The sequence below is a fragment of the Pteropus vampyrus genome, unplaced genomic scaffold, assembly GCF_000151845.1.
Source record: "Pteropus vampyrus isolate Shadow unplaced genomic scaffold, Pvam_2.0 Scaffold137, whole genome shotgun sequence".
NCBI classification, from domain to species: Eukaryota; Metazoa; Chordata; class Mammalia; order Chiroptera; family Pteropodidae; genus Pteropus; species Pteropus vampyrus.
In genome coordinates, this window is record NW_011888918.1 from 4,225,349 (window position 1) to 4,241,064 (window position 15,716).

A 15,716-nucleotide genomic window follows, 5' to 3' on the forward strand; every position below is an offset into this window, starting at 1 on the left:
ATTTGTCTGGTTTTTTCAGAAGGAGCTACCATATAGACGGTCCTTGACTTACAATAATTTGACTTACGATTTTTGACTTTACAATGGTGCGAAAGTGATACACATCCAGTAGAAAATGTACTTTGAATTTTGATCTTTTCCTGGGCAAGTTATATGCAGTATGATACCGTCTCACTGGGCAGTGGCAGTGAGCCCCAACTCCCAGTCAGCCACATGATCACAAGGGAAAACAACCGATACTCTACAGTGTAGTATTAAGTGTATTTGACTTAGAATATTTTGAACTTACAAAAGGTTTATTGTGATGTAACCCCATTGGAAGTCAGAGAGCATCTGTATTTAGAAAATGGGATTTAGATGAGGTTAGTCTAAGAGTCTGGGAACGTGGGTACCGTGCAGCCTAGGGGGCTTGTAAGAGAATAGTTTAAAGAGGCTGAAGATAATGGCTAGGAAAACGTCCATTAAATTTGGCCAATAGGAGGCTCTATTTCCAGTTCTGTTTACGTATTTATAAGATGAGTAGGCTTGACCAGATTATCTGAGATTCCTTCTGCTCCAAAACTTTTAATCTGTGGGTTGACCCTAGCTGCAGATAAGAATCATCCAGAAAACTTTTGGAAAATGCTGATGCCCAGGTCCTGCCCAAAACCAATTAAATCAAAGTACAGGGATGGAGGTGAGCATCAGTTTTTTTGTGTTTCTTTATAACTCTAGAGCCAGAGGCACAGGCCCTGCAGACCCTTCCCACATTGTTTTTTCCAAATTAATAAACTTTATTTTTTAGAGCAGTCCTAAATTCACAGCAAAACTGAGCAGAAAGTACAGAGTTCCTGTATACCCCCATCCCCAAATATCCACAACCTCCCCAACTATTAACACCTGCCTCACCGTAGTGGTACATTTATTACAATCAATGAATCTACAGTGACACATCGTTGTCACTCAAAGCCCATCGTTCACATTAGGGTTACTAATGTCACTCTTGCTGTTGCACATTCATTGTCAAATGTATAACTTGCTGGGTTTTGATTAGGATCACATTGAACATATGGATTAAGTTGAGAAGAACTGACATCTTGACAATATTGAGTCTGCCTATCTATGAACAAGGAATCTCCCTCCATTTATTTGGGTCTTTGATTTTCTTCATCAGAGTTTTGTAGTTTTCTTCCATGTACATGTTTTGCTAGATACTGATCATTGGGGGGGGGGGCGTTCTAATGTAAATGGTAACGTGTTTTTAATTTCAAATTCCATTTGTTCATTACTGGTATATAGAAGAGATTGACTTTTGCATATTAATCTTGTACTCTGCAACCTCTCTGATTGCTTATTAGTTCTTAGAGGGTTTTTTGTTGATTCTTTCAGATTTCTTACATTGATGACCTTGTCATCTGTGAACAAAGACAGTTTTGTTTCTCACTTCCCAATCTGTATATCTTTTATTTTAATTTCTTGTCTTATTGCATTATTTAGGACTTTCAGTACCATGTTGAAAGCAATAGTGAGAGGGCACATCCTTGTCCTGTTCCTGAACTTGGCAAGAAAGTACAATGTGAGCTGTAGATATTTTGTAGACGTTCTTAATCAAGTTGAGTAAGTTCACTTCTATTCCTAGTCTGCTGAGTTTTTATCATGAATAGATGTTGGGTTTTGTTGAATACTTTTCTGTATGTATTAATATATGATTTTTCTTCTTTAGCCTTTTGATGTGATACATTACATTAATTTATTTTTGAATGTTGAACCAGCCTTGCATACCTGAAATAAATCCCACTTGGTCATAGTGTATAATTATTTTTATACATTGTTGAATTTGATATTCTAATATTTTGTTGAGAATTTGAAGCTAAGTTCATGAGACATAATGGTTTGTAGTTTTCTTATAGTTTTTTGTCCGTTTTGGTAGTGTGGAAATACTGGCCTCATAGAATGGATTAGAAGCATTGTCCTGCTTCTACCTTCTGAAGACCATTGAGAACTGGTGTACTTTCTTCCTTAAATATTTAAGAATTCATCAGTAAATCCATCTGGGTCTGGTGCTTTCTGCTGTGGAAGGTTATTAATTATTACTTCATCCTCTTTAATAGATACAGACCAATTCAGATTGTCCATTTCTTCTTGTGTAAGTTTTAGCAGATCGTATCTCTCAAGAAACTGGTCAATTTCACCTAGGTTATAAAATTCGTAGGAAGAGTTTTTCATAATATTCTATTACTATCCTTTTTTTCTTTTTGAGGTAAGAACTAGTTTTTATTTATTGTGTTAAAATAACTTTATGAAATGATTTACAAACTCTACATGTAGAAAATTGAATAACTAGGAAAATAGCGACTGCATAGGAAAACATGCAAACTAGCTTAACTCCCTCTAGACTATTCTTATTGATCTCAAATGGCATCACAAACTAGCATTAGCAGCTCCTGGCAAATGAAGAAACAGCAGCAAAGTGCTGCAGTGAAGTTGTAATTATTAAGGTTGGACTGTTCATTCCACCAATCCTGCAACTTTCTTACAATCATTTATACCTATATATCTCTACTTCCTACAGGATCAGCACCTAGCAAAGTGGTTCTGAGATGAATGAGATAGAATATCACGTTTATATTTGTCTTAGACAAAGTCAATAGAAGGCAGCAGAGGAAATGGAAATTACAAAGTTATAACATTTAGTCCAGGTGATGAAGCCACAATTTTTCTTCTAATGCTGACCACTTTAACGAATGAAATTATCAAAAGCTCTTCTCACTTCTCTAGGAGTGATTCTAGCTCTTCTTGCAGAGAGTTGAGCTTCTCCTTTTCTCGGTCTTCCTTTTGTTTGATTTCATCCAGTATAGCCTAAAATCTGTTCTTTAGAGCCAGGTTTTCCACTTCCATAAGATCTTCCCGTCCTTTTGCCCTGTTCTGGGTCTCTTGAAGCTTGCCTTTCATCTTATCAATCTGTTTCTGAATTCCCCAAACCAGCTAATTGGTTCCCTCATTTTTTTGGTGCTGTTCATCTAATGCATTTAGCCTGTCCTATAGCTAGCTATCTTTCCAGATCTTCTTTAGTGTTGATGATGTTTATATCTTCTTCACCTTGATGCTGTCTCCATCTACACTGCTGTTGCTGAAGTCACTGAATATTCTCAAAGCTCAGCATAACCTGATAAGTCATGGTCTATGGCCCAAAATTCCTGGAGAAGTGATATCAAAGCCTTGATTTTCTTTTGTTTCATCTCCAGCAATTATTTCCCAATGAATAATGAGAGCTTTGGCATCTGTACTCAGCAAACACTTCACTTCTTTTTCCACATCTGGAGATTCAATATATTCCTTTGTTGTCTTATGGAACCTTCTCTCCTCCTTCTAACACTTTTTAGAGGCAGAGTGATTCCATGGTTCCACACAAACTTTTTCTTTTCTTTGTCCTTATCCTTTTTCTTCTTTTTCTTTTTCTTTTTTCTTTTCCTGGCTTGCTTGCTTTAGGCTCAGCAGCAGCAACTGGACCCTCCAAGTCCAATGACGATTAAAACACAGTTTCTCCGGACAGGAGCAAGCGGAAAAACAAGGCAGCCAGGTACGAGCGATTCCTTTTTTCTCCGGGCTCTTGACAAAGCGATCCGCTACTGATTTATCAATGAAATAGCCCAAGACAGGCAGCGCAAAACCTCACGGCGATCCATAGCTCTGCAGCTTCACAGCTCCGCCGACCTCCGTCAGTGCTGCCCTTTATTAGGCTCTTAATGTCCATGGAATCCTTAGTGATGTCCTCTTTCATTTCTGATATGGTAATTTGTGTCTTCCCTCTTTTTTTTTTTTTTTTTTTTTAATTTTCAGGAGTTTCAGTGGCCAAATATGAGAAAAAAAATGAGGAGAACCCATTCTGTTAGTGAGCTCTGGACATCGCATGGTCACTTGGAGGGATCTTCTTGACAATGAGGAGTCTGATCACATCCCTCTCTAACAGATACACACTGAGGTCAGGGAGACATCTCTCCACAACTGCATCATCTGCCCATATCTTGGCTCGAGTCGATTGGGGAAAATTGTACCATTAGTTGCCATTGACCATTAACTGGTACTCATTTTGCAGCACCAAGATGTGCAAGTCAAACGGTTGGCCACCCACATACACAGCTGTTCATCACCACACATTCACCAAAGTACACTTGGAAACGGTAGGTGAAATCTAAGTTCTCTTCAGTTCCAGTGCGGAAATCCACCTACAGTTGTGGGCTCATGCAGAGAGACACAGTAGGTTTCCCTTCGATTGTTACTGAAAAACCAATAGATCTGACATTGTTGTGTCTTCCTCTGGGCAGCTCTTTCAAATTACGTTTCGTTTTTCACTCTTTTTCTTAGTTAGCCTGGCTAGAGGCTTATCAACTTCACTAATCTTTTCAAAGAACCACTAGCTTTGTTTGTGTGGATTTTCTCTACTGATATCCTATTTTCAATTTCATTGATTTCCGAGGCAACTTTTATTATTTCTTTTCTTGCTTATTTTGGAATTAATTTGCTCTTCTTTTTCTAATATCCTAAGGTGGAAGCTTATTGATTTTAGATCTTCTTTTCTAATACATGCATTCAATCAATGCTGTAAATTTCCCTCTAAGCACTGTATCCCACAGATTTTGATAAGTTGTATTTTCATTTTCACCTAGCTCAAAATATTTTTGAATTTCTCTTGAAATTTCTTCTTTGATTCGTGAGTTACTTAGAAGTATGTTGTTTAATCTCCATGTATTTTGAGATTTTCTAGCTATATTTCTCTTACTAATTTTTAGTTTAATTCTATTGTGGTCTGAGAGCAGACATTGTATGATTTCTATTTTTTTAAATTTGCTCAAGTGTGCTTACAGCCCAGAATGTGGTGAATCTTGGTAAATGTTCTATGTGAGCTTGAGAAGAATGTATAAAATGCTGTTGTTGGGTGAAAGAGTCTATAAATGTCAAATTATATCCAGTTGATTGATGGTCCTGATGAGTTCCACTATGTCCTTACTGATTTTCTGCCGGCTGAATATGTCCATCTCTGATAAAAGGGTGTTACAGTCTCCAACTCTAATAGTGGATTCAGCTGTTTCTTCTTGCAATTCCTTCATTTTTTTGCCTCAGATATTTTGATGCTCTGTTGTTAGTCACATACACATTAAGGATTGTTAGGTCTTCTTGTTTATTTTGCCAGTATATAATGCTCCTAATAAATTTCTGTGCTCTGAAATTTGCTCTAAAATTAATATAGCTACTCCTGTATTCTTTTGATTAATATTAGCATGGTACATCTTTCTCCATTCCTTTTTATCTATATGTATCTTTATATTTAAAGTGAGTTTTCTGTAGACAACACATAGTTGGGTCTTGTTTTGGGACCCATCTTAAAATCTGTCTTTTAATTGAAATATGTAGACCACTGATGTTTAAAGCATACATAAGCTTATATATAAGCATATATAATCAAATACATTGTTGCTATTATTATTTAGTATCTGTTAGGTTAAGAATAAGAAAAATAAAAGTTTTTATTTTACCTTCACATATTCATTCTCTAATGTTCTTCCCTTCTTTATATAGATCTCAGTGTCTGACCTATATCATTTTCCTTCTCTCTGAAGAACTTCTTTTAATATTTATTTGAAGCCAAGTCTCCTGGCAATAAATTCCTCAATGTTTGTTTGTCTGAGAAAGTATTTGTCCATTTTTGAAGGATAATTTCACGAGGTACAAAATTTTAAGTTGGTGGGGTTTTTTCCCTCGATATTTTGAATACTTCACTCTCTTCTTGCTTGCGTGTTTTCTGAGATGTCAGATGCAGCTCTTATCTTTGTTCCTCTAGGTGTGATGTTTTAACTCCTGGCTTCTTTCAGGATTTTTTTCCTTTAACTTTGACTTTCTGAAATTTGCATGATTGGGAATGGGGGCATTTATCTTGCTTAGTGTTCTCTGACCTTCTTGGATCTGTAGTTTGATATTTGACATTAATTTGGGAAAATTCTCAGTCATTATTGCTTCAAAATGTTTCTTCTGTTCCATTCTCTGTCGTCTCTGGTATTCTCATTACACGTATGCTATACTCTTTGTGATTGTCCCACAGTCCTTGGATAGTCCGCTCCATTTTTGTTTTTCAGTCTTTTTTCTCTTTGCTTTTTAGTTTGTGAAGTTTCTGTTGTCATATCCTCAAGCTCAGAGATTCTTTCCTTGGCCATGTCCAATCTACTAATGAGCCTATTAAAGGCATTCTTCATTTCTGTTATGGTGGTTTTGAACTCTATAATTTCTTTATTAATCTTTCTTAAAATTTCATCTCTCTGCTTACATTACCTATCTATTTTTGCACATTGTCTACTTTTCCATTAAAGCCCTTAGCACATTAATCATAGATTTCTAAATTGCTCGTCTTACAATTTCAGCACTTCCACCATATCTGACTCTAGTTCTGATGCTCGTTCAGTCTCTTCAAACTGTGCTTTAGCCTTTTAGAATGCCTTGTAATTTTTTATTGAAAGGTAAACATAATACACTGGGTAAAAGAAACTGCAGTAAAAAGGCCTTTAGTGATGTGACAGGAAAGTGTAAGGGAAGTAAAGTGTTCTATAGTCTTATGATTAGATCTCAGTCTTTTGGTGAGTCTGTGCCCCTGGACTGTGAACTTAACCTGTGCTCTGCAGTTACTACTCTTACCCTTAGGTAGGACAGTATGGCTAGAGTGGGCTTGACTTCGGTATTTCCCTTCTTCTAGGTAGGTTAGGCTCTGGTAAAATAGTTTCTCCTTAGGGCAGACCTTGTTAAGAAGAACAGAGTGTTCTGGCATTTTTCAAAGTGGTTCCTCTCCCTTCCCACTGTCGGAAGCACAAGATAATTTTTCCCCAGTGTTCACTGTGAGGACCTGGTAGAGCTTCTGGAGGTAAAACTCCTAAAAATATGAGGGCCCCCCTATGAATAGGTCCCCTGAAGTTTTTGTTGTTTTGTTTTGTTTTACTGATATAATTGACATATAACATTGCATAAATTTAAAGTGTACAATTCGTTGATACATTTTTGTACTGCAGTATGATTGCTGGCAAAGGTCAGCTAACACCTCTATCACATCACAAAATGATCACTTCTTTTTTGTGGTGGGAACAATTAAAATCTAGCAACTTTGAAGTTTATAATACAGTTGTGTTGACTATAATCACATCTGCCTTCTGAAGTTTTTAACTCTCAAATTTCTCCCTGCTGAGCCTTTAGCAGTTTGTCAATTACAGTTTAGGTTTCCCTACCCTGGCATTGATTCCTACTGAGGTTTCTGCTCCATTACGTTTTATTTTAAAATTAATTATACTTTAAGTATAATTTATATACGACAAAATGTACCCATTAAGTGACCAGTTCCATGAGTGTTGACAAATGTATATGCTTATATAACCTGACCCCTTTGCCTGAATTATTTTTTAAGTTTCCTGGATGATCTAGTATGCAGCCAGGGTTGAGAACCACTGTTCTGTCACTCTTAGTTGCCAGCTAAAGCCTTGGAACTGTCAATTCTGAGGTTATTCATTTATTCCTTTGTCTTGGTTTCTTAACATCTCTTATTCTTGGATGCAACATCTGTAAACACCACCCCATAGCAGAGGCCCCAATTTGCTGATTTCTAATGTTATAGAAGCAGGCTCAAAGTGGAGATAGAAAATTTATTTAAATGTTCAATTAATTCATCTATCCTTCCCTTATCTATTGAGCCTGCACCCATTTCCCATAGCTGGCTCCTCTCTACCCTTCTCTCAACTTTTGACTCTGGACTCTAAGGACCTCTTTTCCCCTTCTCGCTCTTCCTCCCTAAGGAATATAGCAGCCTCCTCTCCAAACAGGCCAGAGTCTTCATCATACCCCTGGCACATCCTTGCTAATTCCTTGTCTTCATCCTCCTTCATCTCCATCTATCTAAGCCCTCTGCATCACATAAGTCCAAGTTCGAATCCCACCTCCACCACGAAGCCTTCCTCCTCAACTAGATTTTACTTCTTACTTTTACCAGGCACATAATCACGTTCTATGTGCCCTAAGAGCTCACCTCACGTTAGTTGTTTCAGACAATCAAATTCAATTAAACAAATATGAGATCAGGTGAGGGTTTTTAATGAAAGCATAATGCTAGGTTCTGGGTAACAGAATGGTAACTAAGACACAAAACAGACATGGTTCCTGCCCTCCCATGACAGACTCTTAAACAAGTATTAGCTTTACCCAGAGATAAGAGGGTTTCTGGATGCTGGGGAGAACATATCAAGGGGATATAATTTCTGATGTGCATATCTGTCTGTGCAAGGACACCATAGCTCTTGGAATACCAACTGGATGGAGTTCACAAGTCTTTGTTTCTCCTGCAGCTCACATACAGCATATAGTCAAATGTTTATTGGCTAGACCTGAACTCACAAAATGGCACCATAAGAAGCCATTATACGGGGCAATTTAGCATCTTCCAGCACCAACTATATATATATTATTTTCATCTTCTCCTCTCTCCTTTTTATTTCAGGGTCTCCTTTCTTCTCTGTTCCTTGTCACATTTCCAGTCTTCCCTGGCCTAACCCTGGGCCAGCCTGGGCCCCAGGGCATTCTGGTCATTGCTCAGCTGTGTCCTCCTTTCCAGCATTAGTCTACAATAAAACCTTGTCTCTTCATCACTTTATTTCTTAGCTCATCCCACCTGGAGAGAAAGTACAGACCTAAGGTTTTCTACCCTGACTACCTATTAGAATCACTTGAAAAGCCGAGGCTTAATCCTCCCTCCCCTCAAATCTAATTGATTGACTTGAGGTGATGTCTTGGTGCAGATAGTTCTTATAGCTCCTCAGGTGATTCAAATATGCAGCCAGACCAAGAAGCATCGGGATAGACTAAGGATTTCTAAGCCTCCACTTTCTCAGATGAGAGTGATGGCCCCCAGAGAACCATGGAACCTGGCAGGTGCCAACAGAATGGCATCGCTTGCACTAGGGGCAGGGTAAGGACAGCTGCATCATATCTCTAGCATCTCATCTCTGGAATGACTGTCACTAACAAAGTCAAAGCCAGCATCCTGGCTGGTAGAGGAAAACAGGGAGAAGAGAGATTTGTTAATAGAGGAATACTGAGAGCAAGGAGGCAGACTGCTCTATAAAATAAGAATCATGTGCTCTTGATGGGTTGGAGGGAAGATTAAAGGAGGTAACACCTGAAAAGTAGCTGGCACTGTATTAATTCTCAGTAAATTTCAGCTTTTACACTGACTTAGTGTTTTTATATTCAAACTATATGCACAAGAAGGAGCAGCAAATAAAATCACTTCCATTTCAAAGATTGGGAAATAGAAGTTTAGAGAATAACTTTCCTGCCTTTCCATCTCTGTCCCACCCCCATGAGACAGCTCACTGTGCAAGGCAACACACTTGCCCCTCATATTGTAGTGTAATGGCTAAGATGTGATTACTCAAGCTTGACTGCAAAAGCTATTCACTAGGAATCCCTGAACAAGGTAAGTAACCTCTCTGAACTTCAGTTTTCTCACCTATAAACGGAAACAATATAATGGTCCCTACCAAGGCCACTGTGAAGATTAAATAGGATAACATTTAAAAGCACATGCTTGGGCTATTATTATTATAGCTGCCATAGCACTTACTGCTCTGTCATGTAATAACATGATTTACTTGTCTCTCTTCTCCTTCCCTAACCCTCCAGGCCATTTACCTCTAGTTTGTAAACTCCTTATATTTTTTGATTAGTTTTTTTTAATTATATCACACAGATAAAGGAATATATATGAATGGTTTAAAGAATAACACCTGCGTATCCATCATTCCGTTTAAGAGACATAATCAATTCTTTTGAGCCATCTGTGCCTCTCTACAATCACATCCCCATCTCTTTCTCCCAAAATAACCACCTTCCTGAACTGTTTCCTTGATTTTCTTTTTATCAAAAATAGATTAATCCCAGCAATATATTTCATCTCTGTATCCCCAGAATATTGAACTTTATAGGCATTCAATATATGTTGGATAAATGAATGACTGTTCTAGCAGAACTAGAACTGGGTTTTTTACTTTCTTAGCTGTTTAACCTTGGGCAACCTTCTCTAAACCTCAGTTTCCTCATCTGTAAAAAGAGAGGATAGGTTCCATGCTCTCTGGATTCCCTTCCAGCATAAGTCCACAATAAACCCAGAAGATGTTTTCTGGGGCTGGGACTTGGCATTCATAGAGACTATAACTATAGCAAGATGCTGGAGAACAATATCAGAGCATCCCAATTAGTGTGCCAGGGCCCACTAGTGGGCTTCGATGGGTAACAGATGTGCAAAGTATCAACCCCACGAGTTCCCAGGGTGCAGAACACTAAGATTGACTGCATCCAACCACAAATACCCTTACTCCCATGTGTGATTATATATATATATATATATATATAAAATCACCCCATGTGTGATTTTATGTGTGTGTGTATATGTGTATATATATATATATATAACATGTTCCTGTCATTTTCTATGTGTGCCAATAGGAAAAAGGTTGAGAAGCACTAAATTAGATTATTAGCTTGATGTTGAGTGGGAGGCTGGATTTAGCCTACAAGTCCAGAACATTTACGGGAATATTCTTTCCCCTTTTCCCCTGAAAACAAAGATGCCACACTACAGAGATGCCGTATCAGTAATTTCTGGCCTACAGAGCCACCTGGAAAGAGATTGAGGATAGTAATATCTTAACACAAGGAGAAAGGAAGCCTTGAAGAAAGGGGTGGCTACCCTCTGGCAGGGGAATCCTCGTCTCTGGCTTTCCCTGCAGCTAAGGTGGAGAGGAGGAATGTACCCATGAGAACAGAGCTGGAGGGCCGCGTCCAGGGCTCCCTGCAAGGAGACTCAGAACTCCCAGCAGGCAGCCCAGCGCAGCACAACACAGCGCAGCTGCTGCCCAGCCACAGCTGTTGGCAGGGAGTCTCCAGGTCTAAAATTAGCCTCCAGCTCTCCACCCAGGCAGTTCCACCACTCACTCTGGCAGACGGGGCCCTGCGGTGAGGTAATGACTGGGAGCCTGTCTGTCTCAGGACAACAAGGGGTTAGGGGAAGGCAGCACAGAGCAAAGTCCCACTTTCCCATCATGGTCAGCTGGAAACTGAGGAAACATGAAAAGCAAGAGCATCTGTGTGTACAGAACTTGACTTTTGCTTTGCTTCTGCTTTTCCTCCATGTCTATACCTATAAGGTACACCCAGCCCTATACTTACAGAACGCCAAAAAAAGGAAAGCAAACTTTTATTGAGAGCTTAAGGTGTGCCAGGTTTTCAGTTTGCCACCACAATCTTGTAAGGTCAAGATCATTATTTCCATTATAAAGAACACCATGGGATGCTCATCAAATTAGTGGACCTACGTCGGCGACCTTGCAAGACTCCAGAAGTGTCTACCCCTTCTTTTGGAGGGGAAGACTGCTTCCTGGAGGGGCACCTCTAGGGCAAGTTCCCTCCCTGAGGCAGAGCCTGAACCCCTGAGTCACTGACCCCCACCTCTTGTTTCCCAGCTTCTGATGGTCTGGTCAGGAAGCCTGTGGCTGGAGCTGCCAAAATAAGCAGCCAACCCAACAGCCAACCCCTGGGCTGAGCACACAGTGGTATTTATGTGATGGCTGCCCAGGAGGCCGGGAGGGGGTGGTGAGGCTCTGAGTGGAGGACTGGTCCATAATTCTGCAGTGCGGAGGAGAAGTAGGAGGGCTATGAGAAGGACGACCATAGTCAGTCACCAGGGCCTATGGAAATGCCCCTCAAAGTCACCGAGTCTCTCAAGCAAGGAAGGCGGCTACTTAAGTAACATAACACCCTTGGATGTGTTTGTGTCTTTCCACAATGTCAAGTTTATTAAAGTGGAAACTTCTCAGACAAACTAGTCAGGTATCCACACAGGTTAACACACAATACACAAAGAGGGGAAGGCACAGAGGCTTCTGTGTGTTAACACGACAGAGTGAAAGGATGAAAGTCCTTAGTCTGTCCAAAGCAAGCTCTGTTGACCAGTGGCGTGGATGGTCTCGCATTGGTCCCAAGCCAGCGGCTACAACAAACAAGTCAGAGTCTTCAGCTCTCAGCATACCTTTATCCTTCCTGATGCTCTCAGGTCAAATTTTAACATCATCTGTTTGAGGGGTTCAGCTTATATGGTCCTTACAGGGTAGAATCGTTTTGCTTATCAGCTCCTGCAATCCTGGCTGACATTTCTATGGTTTTGGGTGTTCAGGTCACACCCTAAAGGCATTCCCATCATGTGACTTGGTTGTTTGCCAGCTAACATTACTGTCATGGTTCTCAACGCAGTCCATTTTGTAAAGGCCAAAAAGGTCCTCCACTCTTTATGCTCTATACAGTCTGTCCAGCCAAAAGCTTCCCTAAGGACCATTAGCCAGGGCTCATCCAGCCTCAGCCCCTCATTCACTGCTCCCACCCATGGAACCTGTCTTTCTATTCCAAGGTGAGTGGGAGAGGAGAGAATGTGAGAGGAGGAAGGTGGAGGATGGCAACTGTCTCCGGGATAAAAGCTGAACCCAGAGCCCAACTCCCATTCCTGACTGAGCGAGAAGGCAAGGTCACACAGCCGGGTGACTGAAGCCAGGATTTGAATCAGGTATCTTCTCTGAGTCTCCTTTTTCCAATCTTTCTCTATCCACTTCTGGCACAGAATTCTCAGTGCTGGTATAGATACCTTTCTTTGGGAATAATGTCAGAGCCACAGGGGACCTCAAGTACCAAGTAGCCAAGCCTTCTTATTTACAAATAAGAAAACTGAGGCCCAAAGGGCAGAACTAATTTGCTCAAAGTCACAGAGCCGGTTTGTATCAGAACCAAGTCTGGAACCCAGGTCCCCTGACTCCCAACCCAGGGTTCTTAGCCCTAACCATGTGCTTAAGAGAAAAAAAAATAAAAAGCCATCTAAGTTCCTTTCTAGCTCAAATACCCTATGTTTCTATTATACGGTTTCTACTTTCCTTCTCTGCTATGACATATCTCAATTGATCGTACAAGTCACCAGTAACTCTCCCTGCTCCTTGACTAAATATGCTGGTTTCTTCTTAGACTTTCTGGACCTTTCATCTGCACCTGACACTGTTTCTTTATCAAAATTCCTTAGAAGTATAATCCCCTCAAATATATTTCCCTAACTGTTCATTTTGTCTCCTTCACTGGCTAGTTGGAGGCGGCCCAAGTTCTCCCCAGGTGTATCCTCTTCTACTGCTGTTGATTCCAAATCTTATCCCCCCACCCCAGCTTCAGCGATTCAAGGAACATCAGCTCACTGGTCTAGGGGAGGTCTCTGGGCAGGATAGGACAGTGACACCAACAAAATGCCCTCAGCAAGATTTAAGTTACTCAAGAGAGATTCTAGACTACACACAACGGCCTGCTGAGCTTCTGAACTACCCCATATCTCTTACATAACGCTGAGAGTCAACATGCTGGAGAGTGAGCCTCCCAACTCCTTCAGTAGGCTTAACAGGTATGTCTGTTCCAGCCTCCTCTTGCCTTAGTTTCTCCTCTACATAAAGGAGGTAGCAGGCTGTACCTTCTGTTTTCCTAGTGAACTTCAGGATGCATCATACTAGATGAGTGTCATTTCCCACCTCCATTGCTTCATATGCATCCATGGGCTGTAGCAGAGGGCACCTTCCCTGACAGGTGAAAAGGACCCATCTTCCTTCAGGAGAAGTAGCAACCTCTGATCCTAAAATGCTGCCTAAGTTGCTCCAAGTTCCCGAGAGAAAGTATCCATGTGAAAACAAGGTACTATTGTTCTCCCTCGCCTTCCACTACTTCTCTCACATGATTGGTACACAAAAAGCCTGCCAGCTAGAGAAAGTGTTCACTACCCTAGAACTTTCCAACCTTCTCAGAGTTATAAAGGAGAAGAAAAATATAGAAAAATCCTCTTTCTTGACGATTTTTTTCTTGGTTTTAGAAGAAACAACTTTGGGTATTTTCTGCCTCTCAGGCCTTCCAATTTCTGAATATACCAAGTATAGTCATTTTGAGCAAACCAAGTTATGTACAATATGTATTTATCTTGCTAAACTAACAGAAAACTACTTTAGATTTGTAAAGGATGCTTAAAATATTTCATAACTGTTTCCTTAAATATATTATAATATATTTCCATTTCCCAGAAATCGAACATCCCTAATTTTTGTGTCAACAAATGCCTTAGGCAGTTCGTGCCCATGTATTTTTCTCAAAGTGGTAAATACCAACTATCAATTTAATAGTTCTTGCTTCCATAACACAGGTGGTATTTGCTGAGAAATGTAATTAAAGCTTCACCATTGTAGAATATTCCTTATGTAAATATGTTTCCATTTTTTACTCATCAGAGCAAAGTTGAATTCTTACTCAATATGCTAAATGAAGCCTGAATATTATTTTTTTACCTCCTCTATGTAATCTGCCAAACATATTCTGAACACACTCTGCAATTTTTCTTCAATCTGTCACCCATTTCATCTTTAGCCCACAGAGAATTACTAGTAATGGACTTCCATTTGCTGACTAGGATTATGAAAATACCGGCTTGTATCTTTCTACAGAGATGAGAATAAGGGAACAGACAACAATTTTTTAAAATACATACCAAAGGATTTAATGATTCGTGTGTGCCAAGACTCTTTTGGTTTAAAATCAGTTTTGTCTATTCCTATCCTCCTGACCCTCCTCACTCAAGAAGGTGACAGAAGAAATCATAACTCCACTTCTATTTTGTTTTTAAAAGAAGCTCTAGACACAGAAGGACAACCATACGAAGACACGGATCATCTATATGCCAAGGAGAAAGGCCAAACCTGCCCGACACCTTGATCTTGGACTTTAGCCTCCAGAACTATGAGACAATAAATTTCTTGTTTAAGCCAACCCCTCCCCTCAAATAAAAAGAAGCGCTACACTTCTTTAGTAGAATGGGCTCTGTTCTGAGGGTGGGAGAGTGAGAGGAACAAAGGGACTTGTTAGATGAAAAATGTCAAGTCTTGGCCTGCCCTTTGCAATATGAGAATTTGATATCAACAAGAACTTCTTTGCAAGTTACCAACTATCAGTATCAATACATGGTGTCACTGGAGAAAGTTCAGAAAACCCACAGATCATCCCCCAACAGCAGCTGAGTTAGGCACATGATCTACCTCTACCTAAGTGGCAATAACTTCAGTCAGTTCACTGCCCAAAAACGATAAAAAGACTTGAAAATGGGTTATATGCATGTCAGATTGCTTGGACAGGTAGGAAAAGAGGCCTCATGAAACTCAGACATTAAAAGGAAGTGTTCTTAGCAAACAGAAGAGGAATGAGCAATGGCACAACCATAAGTGTAGGGTGTGCTGTAAAGAGCACTGCCCAAGCATCAGGAGTTCTGAGCCCAGCACTGCTCTCTAGGCGGCTGCTTAAAATTCACAAGGCCTTAAATTCCACATAGGTAACACCAGGAAGTTGGGCAAACAGACATATTTTAATATATTTTAAGAGGCAACTCAAATCAATTTGTAGCGACTGCATGGGGAGCTATGTTGAGAAATATTGAGACTGCATCTGGGCTCAGCAGAAGAATTCCACATCCTATTGGAGATGTCTGACATTGGCCTAAATAAGAAACGCAGGTATTTTCTATCTTAGAATGTAAAAATCTCTGAGATCCATTCCTGTTCTAGAATACTTTGTGAAAGGCAGTGCCTAAAAACCAATCG

At 40.0% G+C, this 15,716-nt stretch overlaps 1 pseudogene; it reads right to left on the reverse strand.

Moving 5' to 3' along the window:
• Positions 1 to 2,745: 2,745 nt before the first annotated feature.
• Positions 2,746 to 3,419, reverse strand: LOC105297262 (annotated as a pseudogene).
• Between the last annotated feature and the right edge of the window lie 12,297 nt (positions 3,420 to 15,716).